This window comes from Canis aureus, chromosome 18 (genome assembly GCF_053574225.1).
Source record: "Canis aureus isolate CA01 chromosome 18, VMU_Caureus_v.1.0, whole genome shotgun sequence".
NCBI classification, from domain to species: domain Eukaryota; kingdom Metazoa; phylum Chordata; class Mammalia; order Carnivora; family Canidae; genus Canis; species Canis aureus.
In genome coordinates this window covers 8,214,889-8,231,812 of record NC_135628.1, presented here as the reverse complement: position 1 = coordinate 8,231,812, position 16,924 = coordinate 8,214,889, and the positions used below count along the sequence as shown (strand labels likewise).

The window sequence follows — 16,924 nt, the reverse complement described above, 5'->3', positions numbered from 1 at the left end:
ATAATAATTAATGAAATAAGGTTAAGCTAGACTTATATAGGAGTGATCAAAGGATTGTCACTTTCAATTTCTTCTTCTTTGTGCCTGAAAAAGTGAAAAATAATTGCATTTCACACCAACCCCTAAGTAAATCCTTTGTTACTTTGAAAGCTGCCAAAATTGTCCTCAGAAATTCATGCAAAAGAACACAATTCCGTTACTTTTATATCAGTTGTAAATAGATTATATATGAAATGCATATGTATTTTACTGATGATTAAGATGAATAACAGGATGCACACAGAATGCTTTATTTATCTTACAATATACCCTCAAAAGAAAACAAAAACCAAGGTATTGATATAACCTTCCCACCTCACATCTCATTGTCAGGCTCCAAATGTACAGGGGGTTAATATGTCCATTTCTTCCCCTCTCAACCTTCCTATTTATAGGCTTAAAAAGATTGCCATGACTGATATAAGAAGAAAATGTCAAAAGGTTATAATACTGCAGAGAAAACATTTTTAATGAGTCTTCCAGAACCCTGAAATGCGAAAAATCAGAAATAAGGTTATTACAATGAAACCAGATAATGAAACCAGTATTCAAGACATGTTTTCTAGTATTTCTACCTATCTGTGTTGCATAATTAGTGGTAGGCAAGTTAGATTGTAAACTGTGAGAAAAACAACATATTTTCCAACTCTGGCTCCTTGCTCTGCTGCAGACAGCTGGGAATGTTTTCCAGAAATAGAAGGTGGCTGTAACAAACAATAAAATATAGGCAGTGAGAGCCACGATGATCTCTTTATCACATCTGTCATCACTGCACATACTGACGGATTTATCAGAATGCCATGTGAGTCTGAAGGCAATGTGTCACATCTGTGGGTACGCCTGATCCTGAAGGATTTATTGCTTTATTAGGAGCCAAGGGAAGAACTTAAATAAAAAATTTAGGGATGTTTGGGTGGCTCAGAGGTTTAGTGTCGCCTTCAGCCCAGGGCATGATCCTGGAGTCCCTGGATCGAGTCCCACATCGGGCTCCCTGCATGGAGCCTGCTTCTCCCTCTGCCTATGTCTCTGCCTCTCTCTCTCTCTGTCTCTCATGAATAAATAAAATCTTTAAAAAAAATTAAAATAATGAATTAGGTAATTATATTCCCTAATAACCTGGAATGAGATTTTGAATGCAATAATAAACATGAACTTCGATTACACACATTTACTTCTGCCTCTACCCATTGATCTTTGTAAAAAATGTTACTCCTTAGTTCTCTTAAATCAGGAGCACAAAGGGTTGGCTTTTGATACTTAATAGTTTGATGGCTTTGAAGGCTCCAAAACCCAAATGATAAAACTGAAGATTTTTTTTTTAACTTTTTCTTCTTATCAAGTCACTCAGGAAAGTAAATCACTTGTCCAAATTGCTGAAGCCTGAAGTCTTACCTTCTCATATGGGTTAATTATATAGCCTTACATCTAGTACGAGTGTGTCAAAAAGGGTGCTGAAAAGGCCAGAAAGCCTGGGTCCCATTCAACTCTTTGGAACTGTGTGACTTTAGAGAATCTTTATTTTAGGATATTGTGAGACTAAGTATAATAAAGTATGTTTACCTTTTTAAAATCTTTTGTGAAGAGGAAAATGTTATTCATTCATTTATGATTGAACTAGTATCATTCATTAGACTAGAGTCACAGCATTGAGGCTCTAGATCTAATACTATATGTTCAGTAAGTTCTTCCAATTCTACTGGGATTTACCTGAATTTGTTTTTTTGGTATAAAACTGCATTGTTAAAGATCTGCTAATATCCTATTTTTTATTTCTAAAGAGTGAACCTCTATGATCTTTGGTTAGCCACTTAACCTCTCTGGAATATTAGTTTATAGGAACATAAAGGAATCAGAGTAGATTATTTTTTTTTAAGATTTTATTTATTTATTCATGAGACACACACAGAGAGAGGCAGAGACATAGGCAGAGGGAGAAACAGGCTCCATTCAGGGAGCCTGACGTGGGACTCGATCCTGGGTCTCCAGGATCAGGCCCTGGGCTGAAGGAGGCACTAAACCGCTGAGCCACCCAGGCTGCCCAGAGTGATGATTATTAATATTCAATTCAATCTTACAGTGCTCTGCTACATTTCACACTGCTTGTTCTTGGTGTTGAAATCTAGGACGGCAGGCACAGAAAAGACCATTGGACTCAGCATTTCCTGTTTGCACGTGGCTGAATGGAACTGAGATTGTCTCCATCCCTGGCTTCCCTGTCCAGTGTATCTTCATGTTACAGATTCTGTTACACAGAACTTTCTATTTTGGTCCTCAGGATTCTTACTTGTTTTCGCCTGAGGCTTTCAGAGTTATGAGTAAATATTTCATCTGTTAAACTAACACCTAAACTAACCCTTTCTTTATCTTTTTTTCCTGTTTTTGTGTAAGGGTTGTCACGAAACCAGCCACATACTAATGTCACAGAAGCACACCATCAACAATTCAAAAGTCCAAATCACAGAAATCTACCCTGAAGGTAAAAATTAGAAAGTTTCCAAATGCCATTCTGCATTTGAAAGGACTGTGATTGTAGGACTGTGATTCCTGAACAATCACAGTCCTATTTCCTGTTAATACTATTGCTCATGCTTTTTATGATATCTTATAATTTTGAGAGATTAAGCCAATGCATGTTAAATGATGTGAAAGCAGCAACAGTAAAAGTACTTTAAGTAAATGTGCATAGAAAATCATAATTTATTTCAGGAAGGGCACAGAGGAATCAACAGAGGAATGACTCAATATTTTAAATTTTACTTTCTGCCTCTTTTGTGATTTAGAATCCTGGTGAATCAGTTAATCTCTTTATTTTCAATCAGCTTGTATTATTTAGGGTCTAGAACCTATAGATCTAAAGTCCATAGATCTATAGACATCTGTATATTGACATATATATATATGTTGACATATATATATATTGACATATATATATATATATATATATATATGTTTTTTTTGAGGAGCAGGCTCATGAAGCTGTGCAGGTTGGCAAATCCACAAGGTCGGTGGGTTAGGCTAAGAGGCTAGAGAGTGGAAGAGTTGCAGTTTCGGTCAGAAGGCAGACTGTTGGCAGAATTCCTTCTTCTTTGGGGGAGGTCAGTTTTTTTTTTTTTTTGTTTTTGTTTTTGTTTTTGTTTTTTTGGAAGGCCTTCAGTTGATGGGATGATGTCTACACTCATTATGGAGGACAATCTGATTTAAATGTTAATCTTGTTTAAAAAATACCTTCAGAGGAACATCTAGAATAATGTTTGATCAACTACCTTGATACCATGGCCAAACTAAATTTACTACACCTAAGTTGTGTACTTTATTGTTTTCTCCAGGATATTGCTCTTAGCCTCCCTTGGCTATCTTTAAGGCTAATCTACCACATAAGGAATAAGGACTTTCAAAGATCTATCTTCAGTTCTTATCTTTTATCATAGTTCCAACTGTCTCCTAAATACCTTCCCTCGGGTGCCCTTCAGACACTTTCATTCCACATGTTTAAAACAGAAACTCATTATCTTTTCTCCCTTATCTGTTGCTCCCTTTTATTAATGACAAGATTATTCAGTCCAGAAATCTTGGAGTCATCTCTGAATTATCCCTTTCATCCTTTCCTTTAATGAAATTCCAACTCACTTTCTCAACAGTATTTATAAATGCCTTCAGGGTGTCAGATAATATCCTAGCAATATAAACAAATTAGTAATGAGGTAGACAATAAACAATAATCCCCCAAATTATTGTAAGCACAAGGTGCTAGGAGATTTTGTAACTGAGGGACCTCATGCAGTATGAGGGCTAACAGGCAAGGCTGGAGTAAGATGGTTACATAAGTAAGCTGCACAAAGGGGAGAAAGGAAAAGGAGTAAGGAAAGGAACAGTATTCTAGGCAGAAGAAACAGCATGTGCAAAGATCCTGATATAGGATACAGTGAAAAGGGTATGTTGCCTGAGTATTAACTTTGAGTCAGGATCTTTTATTCTCATAGTGACCCAATGATAAAAAGATGTTGTGATACAGATATTACATAAATATACCAATCCTTATTTTAACTGAGGACACTGAAGCTCAGAAACATTAAGTAAGGAGTTTAGGTTTTTATAAGAGCAAGTGGAAGACGGATGAGGATTCCATTCTATTCTCTGCAAGAGGTTCAGATAAGAGAGTCCCCACCTCTAATCACCCATTATTGTCCCATCAGCAAGACAAAGAAATGCCATAAAACTTCTAAATCATTGATAGATCCTGGTAAAGCAGTGTACAATATTCTTATTTTGGTAGATCAAGAATATTTTTTCCAGTGTTTGGTTTGTATGATTTCAAATATTTTAGAATACGTTCACATTAAATAACATGACATTGATTAAATGATTCAGTTTCTTTTCTGCTCTTAATTAATCTCAGCAATAGTTCATTGCTTTCTTTAATAAAAGTAATAATAACCTATTTTAACTTACCAAAATATTTTGCTTTAATTTCATATAAATGAAGTGATTATGAATTTCAGATTGGCTAGATTGCAGAATAATTTACTACATCGTTTTTTTTTTTTTTTCCCTTGCAGGAAGAAGCAGCACTTCTAATTAGAATATAGTATCTCATCAAAATAGGATAAAATTTAAATGGACTCCATGAAAATCCATTTTAATTTGCGATTATAAATTTCACCAAAAAAAGAAATAGAATTCTTAGAGAATCATTTGGAAATTAAGAAATTTGTCTAAGATTTCTAGTTTTAATATTCACTGTGGTAGTATTGGCACCAATTTAGAAATTTTCAAACAGAATATCAAACATGGAAGTTCACATAAAATGCATAAATATATGTAAAGAAATAAGAAATGTTGTGATTCTCTACCAGTGGCTATTTTCAATTTATTGCACTGCAGCTTCTGGCCCCACTACTTCATTGAGATTGTCTTTGTCTGGAGCCCTAGTGAATTCCAGGTTGTTGGATACAGTAGAAACATTCAGTACCATTAGATACAGCAGACCTCTCTTCATTCTTTTCTTGGTTGTGAGGACATCAGCCATTTATGGTTTTACTTTTGCTTTTTTTTTTTTTAAGATTTTATTTATTTATTTGAGAGGGAGAGCACAGAGGAATAGTAAAAGGGAGGAGCTGACTTTCTGCTGAGTAGAGAGCCCCCTGAAGGGCTTGATTCCAGGACCCTCAGATCATGACCCTAGCTGAACAGAGATGCTTAACTGACCGAGCCACCTAAAGCACCCCCCTTTTGCTTCTTGTTGTAACTCTTTCTCCATGCTCTTTGTTAGCACTTCTTAGTAGATGTCCAGATACTAGAAGGGAGGCATATTGATTCCTCTTGAAAAACATGTGCTTCGTAGGTGATCATATTAATCACTATTACTTTAAATATCATCTATGTGCCAGACTTCCAAAGTATCTTTTTAATCCAGGTCTTTTTTCAGAGTTTCGAGATCATTTATTCAGTAACTTCTTTGATATTTCCATTTGGATATCTCTTAAACATCACAAGTCTAACATGTCTAAAACTGAACTGCTAAGGTCCCCTCACACCCAAACCTGCTCCTTTGTCTTCTCATTTCAATCACTGTCTATTCAAAAAACTGTCATCCTTTTTATTTTTTTTTTAAGATTTTATTTATTTTTCATGAGAGACACACAGAGAGAGGCAGAGACATAGAGGGAGAAGCAGGCTTCTTGTAGGGAGCCTGATGTGGGACATAATCCCCAGAGTTGGCATGGTACCCTGAGTCTAAGGCAGATGCTCAACAACCACTGAGCCACCCAGGCGTCCAAAAAAAACCTGTCATCCTTGATTTAGCTCTTTCTCTTCTAGTGAATTCTTTTAATCTTATCTTCAAAATAAAATAAATATTTCACTTTATTTCATTGCTTCCACTCTCATAAAAGCCACCATCACCTTTTGCCTGTACTCCTTCAGTAGCCTTGTAGCTGATCTCTCTGCCTTATTGTTGTTTTTAGTCTATTCTCTATACAAAGATCATTTAGAAGTGTAGGTCATCATTTAATGGCCCTGCTCAAAATGCTTTTCACTGGGGGTACCTGGGTGGCTCAGTAGGTTAAGTGTCTGCCTTCAGCTCAGGTCATGATCTCAGGGTCCTGGGATCAAGCCCCATATGGGGCGGGGGGGGTCCCTGCTCAGCAGGGAGTCTGCTTCTCTCTCTCTCCCTCTGCCGCTCCCCCTGATTATGCTCTTTTTCTGACTCTGTGTCAAATTTTTAAAAAATCTTTTAAAAATGCTTTTCATTGTACTTAGAATAGAATCAGATGTTACCATGGCTTCCAAGGCCCTGTGCCATCTTACCCTGTCTACCTGTTCCTGTCATCTTGTGAATTACTCTTCCTTGCTCATTCTCCTCCAACATCGTTGACTAGCTTTCTTTTAACTCTTCAAATACACCAAGGTCATTTCTGTTTCTCAAACATGTAAGGTCTTTCCAGCTTTTGGATTTTGTTGTTGTAGCCCTGCCTAAAATGTTCTTTTTTCTTCTTGTTGCCGCCCTCCTCCTCCTCCTCCTCCTCCTCCTCCTCCTCTTCCTCCTCTTCCTCTTCCTCTTCCTCTTCTTCTTCTTCTTCTTCTTCTTCTTCTTCTTCTTCTTCTTCTTCTTCTTCTCCTTCTCCTTCTCCTTCTCCTCCTCCTCCTCCTCCTCCTCCTCCTCCTTTATTGTATGTTTGTTTATCTTTTATATAATGGCTGATTTTTTTAATCCTTTAAGGACATCTCTCTAATGTTTCCTTCTCAGGGAGTTATTTCCAGACTTCCCTTTTTAAGTGCCTCCTCTAATCCAGAGTCATACTCTCATATTCTGTTTAGTTTCTTTCCATCATTTATCCCAATTTAAAATTATCCAATTTATTGCCTTTCCCTCTAGCTAGATTGTAATCTTTCTGTAAATCTAAAAGTAGTTTTAAATGGAAAGTTTTTTTTTAAAGGTGATTAAACAAAAAATGCTTTGAAATGAATTGATGATCTGACAAAGAAACTTAGGAATTTGCAGAGGTCAAAAATGAAGTGAGAGCAGGAATTCCTAGATTCATCGTGATTGCTGCATTGGTGGAATGGTGTCTTCTCTTTTTTCTGGTAAAGTATTTTTGTGTCGGGATGAGATGTGGACAGTTTGTCTGCTCTGGGCCTCTTGTGTATCTTGCTGAGTCAGCTAGGCCAAAACTTCAAAAATTGCAAGGCCTTTATTGAATCATTTCTTTAGTTTTTCTCATAAAGATAATCTTGAAAACTAAGGGGGTTTGTCTTACACCAGGTATCCCTCTGGACAAAGAAGTCTTGCTTACTTTTTGCTATAAAAATAGTGGATTCTCTAAGCTCAGGCTTCATCTCCTGTAGCACATCCTCATGTGTTTACAGATTCCCTCCAGCCCTGTAATCAAGCCCTCCTGCTATAATCAAGTTCTTTTCTGTGACCCAGAAGCCTTGTGTCTTCTTTCAGCTTTCATGGAACTATGGAAGGCTGGCATAGATACTTTGGCAGGCATTCTTTTGGTTCTAGCCCTTCTCAACACTGTCATTTTTTTTTTTTTTTTTTAAGCAGCATAAAAGCCCAACAAAAGAGTGTCGATTTTCAATTCTTTCTTCTCCACTGAAACTCTGGTTAAATATGTATTGACCTTGTTATTTATATTCTTCAGTTTTTTTTTTTTTTTAACTTCTCTTGTATTCCTTCCATCTCTGGTTGTCTGTTTCCCATTATCTCATTTATTAATTCTCTTTTCAGTTGTTTTTCTTATGCTTCCTTAAATTGTCTGTTGAATGTTTAATATCAAGTTATGTTTTTTTTTTTAGAAATTCTATTTGTTCTTTTTCCAAATCTGCCAGATATTGAGAAAAATGTTCCTTACTCATGTTTTCAAATTCATCGTATACTTTAGGTACTTTTAAACATATTTTAAAATTTATTTCTGATAATTCAATAATTATCCAAATAATTCTAAAATACCAATCAGAATAATTCTGAAAATACAGTATCTGATAAAAAATCTGAATTCGTTGAGATTTTATAGTGTGTTTTTTTCTGCTGTTTCTTCCTTATGGTGCCTTATTTCTTCATGCATTATGTAATTTTGGAATGTAAGTATATATTTAATTAGGTCTGATTTAGTGACCTAGCTTGAGATCATTCCTGTAGAAAAGGATTTGAATTTGCTGTAACCAGGTGTCCTGGAGCACTTTCAGTCTGAGGCTCTTCAAATTATCTACTATTAAGGATGAAACTGTTGCCAGAATTATCAAGGGTGACTTCTTGCTTCCTCAGTGCCCCATAATTAAAACCCCAAGAGGAGAATGAAAAGTTTTCCTGTTGCTTTTGCCTATAGGTGTGTATTTCATTGAGATTATAGCTTTGAGTGCCTTTACCTTTCCCAAATCATCATCTCATGTTCACTTATAGATTGTTATACTATGATCTTCTTTCTTTCTTTTATTATACATGTAGGCCTTTTCTCTCTTCTCTAGTTTTACAGGCCTAGCTTAGAAGTTTGACATTCTGTTCCTATTCTTTTGTCATTGTTACCCTTAAATTTTAATATGCATACTTAATAATATCTTAGGCTTTCTATCCTCATTTAGAATACCACAAGCACATTTGATCAATATAACTGTAAATCTTCTTCCTATCTTGCATGTATTTTTATTTAGCATTTCAAGTGCTACCTTTTTTCCTAAAATAAACTTTTAATTGAAGTATAATATACATAAAGAAAAATAGATGTAAGGTTCCAACTCATTAAAATTTACAAAGATTTTCCAAAGCTGTCTAAACACAGCTGAGTAATCACTACTCACATCAGAAATAGAATATTTCTGAAGTAGTAGAATATTTATAGCATCCCGGAGACCTTTGTGTACTCTTTCAAGAGAAAGCGCATTTTTGACCACTAATTTGCTAAGTTTTGGTTTTGAACTTTATTTAAGTAGAATAAATATATAGTTAATATTCTTTTGTGTTTGGCATCTTTACTCAGTATCATTAGTGAGGTTTATCCATATTTTTGTATGTGGCAGTGGATTGTTTATTGCTATAAAGTATTCTAATTTATAAATATATATTTTATTTATCTATTTTAATATTGAGGGTTATTTGGGTTATTTCTAGTTTTTAGGTGGTACTAACACCAGCTATTCTGATACTGATGCTATGAAAGTGCTATGAAAATTTTTACATGTCTTTGGTTGCATTTTGTGTGCATTTTTCTGTTGGAGTAGAATTACTATAACATAGAAAAGCATATGTTCAATTTACCAGACATTGCCAAGCACTTTTTCAAAAGTGATTATTCCAATTTACACTCTTACATAAAGTGTTTGAGAATATCAGTTGTACTATATCCTTGCCAATATTTGGTATTGCCAGTTTTTTTCATTTTAGCCAGGGTGGGTATATAGTTGTATGTCATTGTGCTCCTAATTTGCGTGTCCCTGAGGAATAATAACATTGAACATTTTTCACATACTTAGTAACCATTGTTTATCCTTTTTTTTTGAACTCTCTTTTAAAGTGCTTTGCTGGGCAGCCTGGGTGGCTCAGCGGTTTAGCGCCGCCCTCAGTCCAGGGCCTGATCCTGGAGACCCGGGGTTGTGATCGATCGAGTTCCATGTCAGGCTCCCTGCATGAATCCTGCTTTTCCCTCTGCCTGTGTCTCTGCCTCTCTCTCTGTGTGTGTATCTCATGAATAAATTTAAAAAAAGTAATGAAGTGCTTTGCCTCTTTTTAACATTGTGTATTAAAATTATTGATTTGGGGATCCCTGGGTGGCGCAGCGGTTTGGCGCCTGCCTTTGGCCCAGGGCGCGATCCTGGAGACTCGGGATCGAATCCCACGTCAGGCTCCCGGTGCATGGAGCCTGCTTCTCCCTCTGCCTGTGTCTCTGCCTCTCTCTCTCTCTCTCTCTCTCTCTCTCTCTGTGACTATCATAAATAAATAAAATTTAAAAAAATAAATAAATACAATTATTGATTTGTTAAAATTCTATATATACTCTGGATAGAATTCTACTTTCAGATAAATATGCTGCAAATATGTACTTCTAGTTAGTTCATCACCTTTTCATTCTCTTAATGGTTATCTTTTTTATAATAAGTTCTTGATTTAATGTAGTATAATTTATCATTTTATCCTATTTACAAAATCTTTGCCTATATCAACATTTTTATCTTTTAGAGGCTGCATTGTCTTACCTTACACATTCAGGTTTACAATCTACCTGTAAGTGATTCTTTTCTGCATAGTGTCCAACATGGATCAATTTACTTTTTAAGTATGGATAGCCAAATAATTTAGCTCCATTTTTTTTGAAAGGTCATCCTTTTCTTCATGCTGCATGCGGTACCATCTTTTTCATAAATCAAGTGCCTACATAACTGTAGGCCTATCTCTGAAATGTCTTTTCTATTCTGTTGATCTTTTTGCCTATCTTGTACCAATACCATAGTGCCTTAATTACTATAGCTTTAAAGGAAGGACAAGTTTGTTTTCTATATTATTGAGATTGGTTATTCTTTCACTCATGTGTGTTTCACCTAAATTTTGAATTATCTTTCCAATTAAAATAAAAGTCATGCTAGGATTTTGATTGGAATCAAATATTAAATTTATAGATCAGTTTGGAAAAACTTGAGATCTTTACAAAATTGAGTTATAAATTGATGAACATGACATATCCCTCAATTTAGTTAAGCATCATTTTCTCTCAGTAATGTTTTACATATTTCTTTATGTCACTTTTACCTTTTGTGCTATTGCCACCTGGATTTTTGTCTTTCCCCAATTAACCATTTTTATATGTTTTACGTAATTATTTGGATCTACTAATCTACTTATTAATTTTTTGCACACCATTGATTTTTGTATTCTACTCTTTCCATCTGAGCTTAATTTCTTTCCTATCGTCTGTGTCTTTTAGTATTTATTTCAGAATGTGTTCATAGTTCTAAAGTCTGTGAGTGTTCTATTATGTAGTTCTGTTGAAAGCAGTCTTTTTCCTGCAGATATGATCTTCTAACAATATCCCCTTGTACTTGATATTTTATATTCTTCAAATTCCATCAAATTCTCTTTATATTTTGTTTTCATCAGTCCTGCTGAGTATGTGGTAGTTTTCTTCAGTTTGAGAATATATTCTTTTTACAAAATTTTCATTTTGGAGAAGTTTTTATGTGGTATTCCTTTAAATAATAGTTCTCTTTAATTCTCTGTTTTTGCATTTCAGAATTCCTATTGGACTTCAGTTGTTTCCTCTGAATATATCCTTCATGACATTTAACCTGTTTTTCATGTTTTCTGTCTCTTTAAATCATTTTGTGGCAATCTGGATAATTTTCTCAAAAATAACTTCCACTTGCCTTAGTTTCTCTTTAGCTGCCTATTCTAATCACTAACCAACCATTTTATACATTCTCTAAGGTTTTGTTTGTTTGCTTGCTTGCTTGCTTGCTTTTTGAGAGGGGAGTGGGGAGGGTCAGTGGTTGGGGAGAGGCTGAGGGAGAAGAGAATCTCAAGCAGCCTCCATGCCCAGCACCAGCTTGACATGGAGCTCAATCTACCACTCGACTATGTGATCATGACCTGAGCTGAAATCAAGAGTCAGACACTTGACTGACTGAGCCACCCAGTCACCCTGTTTTATTTAATTTAAATAACTGTACAATTTTTGGACTTTCTATTTGACTCTTTTTCTTTTCTTTTTTTTAAGATTTATTTATTTATTTATTCATGATAGAGAGAGAGAGAGAGAGGCAGAGACACAGGCAGAGGGAGAAGCAGGCTTCATGCAGGGAGCCTGACGCGGGACTCGATCCCGGGACTCCAGGATCAGGCCCTGGGCCAAAGGCAGGCGCCAAACTGCCAAGCCACCCACCCTATTTGACTCTTTCAAGCCAGTCTGCTATTTTCTCCACACTATTTTCTTCATAGTTTATTTCTTTTGTTCATCTTTCCAAAATTTATATGTACTAATTAAAATTAATCGGGCAGCCCAGGTGGCTCAGCGATTTAGCGCCGCCTTCAGCCCAGGGCGTGATCCTGGAGACCCCGGATAGAGTCCCTTGTCGGGCTCCCTGCATGGAGCCTGCTTCTCCCTCTGCCTGTGTCTCTGCCTCTCTCTCTCTCTCTCTCTTTCTCTCATGAATAAATAAAATTTAAAAAAAAAGTGAAATAAAATAAATAAAATTAATCTTCCAGGTATATGGTTTTATTTTATTTAGATCTTGAGATTGGAATTTTCCTATTTGTATTATTTCCATCTCTTCCTCTTGCTAGTATTCATATAAATTTTCCCTGTGACTTTGAGCTTATCTTTAGCAGTGGTTGATTTTATTAGAGGACTTTTTGTATCCTGCACTTAGAAGCATCAGTGGTGTTTCATTCAATTGTCTCTGCTTCTGGAAATTAAAAAAAAAATAAATTACTTCTTTAGCTTTCAATAGAGATGAGCCTAAAAACTTTGACCTTATTTGTGTATAGCTTATAGTTTTAGTTTCTTGGGGAACTCGTTTTCACCCATGTTGGGAACAGACAGCAAGTTTTGGTGATGCCTGAAGAACCAGAGGACAGAATTTCTCTAGTTCTTGTTTATGAGTAGGGTTACTCTTCATGGATCTTGGCTTTATATTTAGGCTTAAAGTTCATTTCTCCACTTTGTGTTTTCCTGAGACCTCTGATGTGTTCATGTGCAAGCTTTAAATTCTCAGCCCCTGCCATTAAGATCTATAAAATTTTGATCCTAATGAATTATTTGACTTTTGCTTCAAATTACTGCAAAATTACTTGAATACTTCTTGTTTCTGGAACATTGAGTTTTCCATTCCTTTCCTTCTTTCCCTCCCACCTTCCCTCCCACCTTCTTTCCTTGACCATATATCAAAAATATTTTGAATATATTTTATCTAACATTTTTATATGCTTGGAGCATGGCAGGACAAGCATATTGATCTGATAGATGTCTCATCCAAGACTCAACATATATAGAAAACTAAGTGTTATAGTAAATAACATCCCAACCCTATAATTTATATAATAATTAATTGTATATTTTTCTTTTAAAATTATATCGTTATTTCTTATTTTTAAGATTTTATTTATTTATTCATGAGAGACGCAGAGAGAGAGGCAGAGACACAGGCAGAGGGAGAAGCAGGCTCCATGCAGGGAGCCTGATGTGAGACTCAATCCCAGGACTCTGGGATCACGCTTTGAGCTGAAAGCAGATGCTCAACTGCTGAGCCACCCCGGTGTCCCAAATTATATCATTATTTCATTAACTACTTTTTATAATTATAAAGTTAGGAAGAGTCACTTAATGTTAGATGACAATGTGTTAGTATCTGTTTTACATTAATAATGTTCACTATCCCAGACCTTATTGTCTGGTTTGGGAGAAATACAGAAATAAATATTCATATACATAAATGACAACTACAGAATGTTTTGAGGGGCTGATTTTATATTGGAGAGATTTTCAGGAAAGTCCTCTTTCAGAAAGTGATCTTTAAGTTGATGAGAAGGAACTCGCCAGCTTAAAAGTTAAGAAAGAACATCTCAGAAAGACCACTGTATGTAAAGGTAGGAGAAAACTTGATACCTTTAAGGAACTGAAATAAGACCACCATCATTGGAGTGTACTAGGAAGGGAGAGACTTCCCAGTGGTGAAAGTAGGAAAAATTGAGAGTTAGGTCATTTAAGATCTGGCTGACCTTGTAAGGAATCAGTTTTGTTCTGAATACAATGGAAAACATGAAAGGATTTTACATAAATGGTGGTGTAATCTTATAAAATAATCACTTTGATTGCGGTTTGTAATAGAGTTGAAGGGGGTAAAAAAGGAAGAAAAAGTTAGCAACTTGTTTCAGGAATCTAGGCAAAATATAGTAGTGACTTTGACTAGAATGGCAAAGATAGAAGTGGAAAGGAGAGAATGGCATAATATTATATAGTATAGAAATTCTACAAGTGATAAGAATGACATCTAAGTGTGCATCTCTTTGAGGCTTGATTGAGGGGTCCATTTTAGCATATGTATTCAGGGGCTTTTAATCTGGACTTCAAAGGGCTCTCAAACTTTTGAAATTTAAATTTTGAGTCTATGGGCCTATGTGAAGTTATCTAGGGGGATGGTCCAAACCACTTATTTTCAAAAGATCTATGTCTCTAGATATAAAAAACTCCTGATTTAGGGGAGTTGATTATAGATATTTTTCCTCTAAAGTAGTCTTTTGATTAGGACTTTCTGATAAGACAATTAAAAATTGACAAGATCCCCTTGGCAGCAACCTAGAAAGAATATGTTTTATGTAGGCACGATATTAAAAGTATTTAATAACCAATATTTCACTGACATATGTCAATCAGAATAGATAGCACAATCAAATGAATGTTGGCCATAATCAACAGCTATTTCACTATTGGTGTACCCCAGCCAGATTCTATACCGTAAGTTAAAGAACAGATTTAGTTGTAATCAACCAAGAAGAGTATAGCATTAAAATCCATTTATAAAAATTGAGGGATGACGTCTATAAACAGGATAAACCCATCACTCTTTATGGTAGTAGGTCATGGTTCCATATTGAATAGCTTATCTTCTAAAACAATTTTGAGTTATAAAACATGAAAATAGTTTAAAAATACTACAGATACTAATGAGGTATACCACTATATTCTAACAAAGTTATGCCTTTTTTGGCTGATTTATCCAACAGATAAATCTTATGGACACAAATAACTGAAATAATTTAAAAATAATGAAAAATGATTTTTAAAACTGATTGAAAATAGTTGTTTCCAAGCTTTGTTCCAAGGATATATGAAGTAAAAGGCAATTATAACACATGAAGAAAAAGTATTATCCTGGATATAATTTTTCTTTATCAGTTATAAAACCTTCTAGTATCTTGAGGGGAGGGGGTGTTGAAGTCTTAAGTAATGAAAGTAGTACAAGTAGTTATATTTTATAACCCAGGAAGATTGAAAAAATACATAACAGAGAAACAAATCAGACACATGTTTTAAGACATTTTAGACTAATAGAAGGAAAGACTAGTATGGAGACTATCCATTTTTCATGAATTCATGAAAAGCCTAAATAATAAGCTATTCTTGAAGACATACAGTTTTGTTTTTCTTAAGTACACACAGTTATTTAAACCAGTTGTTCTCAGACCATTTTAAGCAGAGCTCCTATGGGTCTTCATTTAAAAAATTAATGAGACTGACTTGCAATTAAAAACATCCATTTATGTAAACATTTGTTAAAAATCTATTAATAATTATTCTTAGATTATTTAGAAATCCAATGTCATCTCCTGTAATTTTGTCTATACTGTTAATTTGATTAACAATTGCTTTTTCATAGTACATACCCCAGGTTTAATTATTGCAAATCTTAAATTAGTATTGTCCAGATTAATGAGGCTTGACTATTCTTAAAAATGAATTCCTTTTAAATGAAAATAATCTCCATCTACAAAAGCTAATGAAACATTAATCTGTAGGCAAACATGTTTTTGACATAATACTTGGGTTTTTAAAAATATTTTAGAGAGAGAGAATGAGTATGAGCATGGTGAGGGACAGAGGGAAAGAGAGAGAGGTAGAGAAGCAAACTCTATCCTGAGCATGGGGAGCCTGATATGGGGCTCAATCTCATGACCCTGAGATCATGACCTGAGGGGAAAGAGTCAGACACCCAACTGACTGAGTCACCCAGGCACTCCTTGGCATAATACTTGTTATAAATTGTCTTGGCTTGGGGTAGGCTTGAGAGTTAAATATGCCAGCCATGTGAACTTAAGCATACCTTTCCTTCCAACTATATTTATATCCATTCATTTATTCAGTGAATATTAATGATGTCCCTTGGGCAACAGGCAGTATTTTGAATGCAGAAGATAAAGGAATGGACAAAACAGACTCTCTACTATCATGGAATTTCCATTCTGAACGTCTAATGGGAAAAAACAGGTAACAAGATAAATAAGTGAAAATATTATGTTAGATGGTGAAAAGGGCTAAGGAGATACTTAATGAAGGGGAAGAGCAAGTGTGTTTAGCAGATTAAATATAGGTAGGGTCATCAGGAAAGGACTCACTAACAGGGCATTTGAGTACAAATTTAAAGACGATGAGAGAATGAGATATGCTAATTCTTAGGGGAGAACAGCAAATGCCAAGATCTTGAGACAGCAGCTAACTAGAAATGTTAGAGTCATAACGATGGGTAAGGTGAATGAGAAGAAGAGCAATAAGAAATGGGATCTAGAAGAAACTGTGTCAGATGTCATGGGGCTTTGTAGACCTTTATGACTGTGGTTCTTGCTCTGATGAATAGAGAACCATTTGAGGGTTCAGAGCAGTCTATTGACATTACTTGCTTGTAGTTTTAGAGAAACCACCATTCTTACTATGATTCAAACAGATCAAAGGGGAACAAAGGGCAGAACCAGAGGGATAAATAGGAAAACATTGTGATAATAAGGAGTAAGAGAAATGTAATTTGGTCAGGTTAGAAGCTGTGAAAGGCAGGAGAGTTAGTTAGATTGTGATTATATTATGAAGGTAGAATGAATAGGATTTTTCTGATGGTTTAGACGATGGGTATGAGAGTAAGAAAGGAGACTAGAAAGACTGTAATATTTTAAAAGTAATCTTTTAATTTTAGAATAGTATTGGAATTATAGAAAAATTACAAAGATAATACAATGTCTGCATATCCCATACCCAGTTTCCCTATTATTAATATCTTACTATTTTATGATACATGTTACAATTAATGAGCCAATATTGATACATTATTATTAACTAAACTTCATACAGATTTATTTAGTTTTATTCAGATTTCTTTAGTTTTTGTCTAATTTCCTTTTTGTGTTCCAGTA

The 16,924-nt window shown here is 35.0% G+C and overlaps 1 long non-coding RNA gene across 23 annotated transcripts in view; it reads left to right on the top strand.

The window, feature by feature from the left end:
- Window positions 1-16,924, top strand: part of LOC144288544 (uncharacterized) — a 493,091-nt gene that overhangs the window by 153,132 nt on the left and 323,035 nt on the right. For 14 of the 23 annotated variants that reach the window (XR_013356452.1, XR_013356435.1, XR_013356434.1 and 11 more), the window contains one exon: window positions 2,428-2,515. The exons of 7 other annotated variants lie outside the window; for them this stretch is intronic. This is a non-coding gene — a long non-coding RNA (uncharacterized LOC144288544). Of the gene's footprint in view, window positions 1-2,427; window positions 2,516-4,595; window positions 4,804-16,924 lie in introns of those variants that run through there. 2 more of the 23 variants (XR_013356463.1, XR_013356458.1) reach the window with 1 other exon arrangement.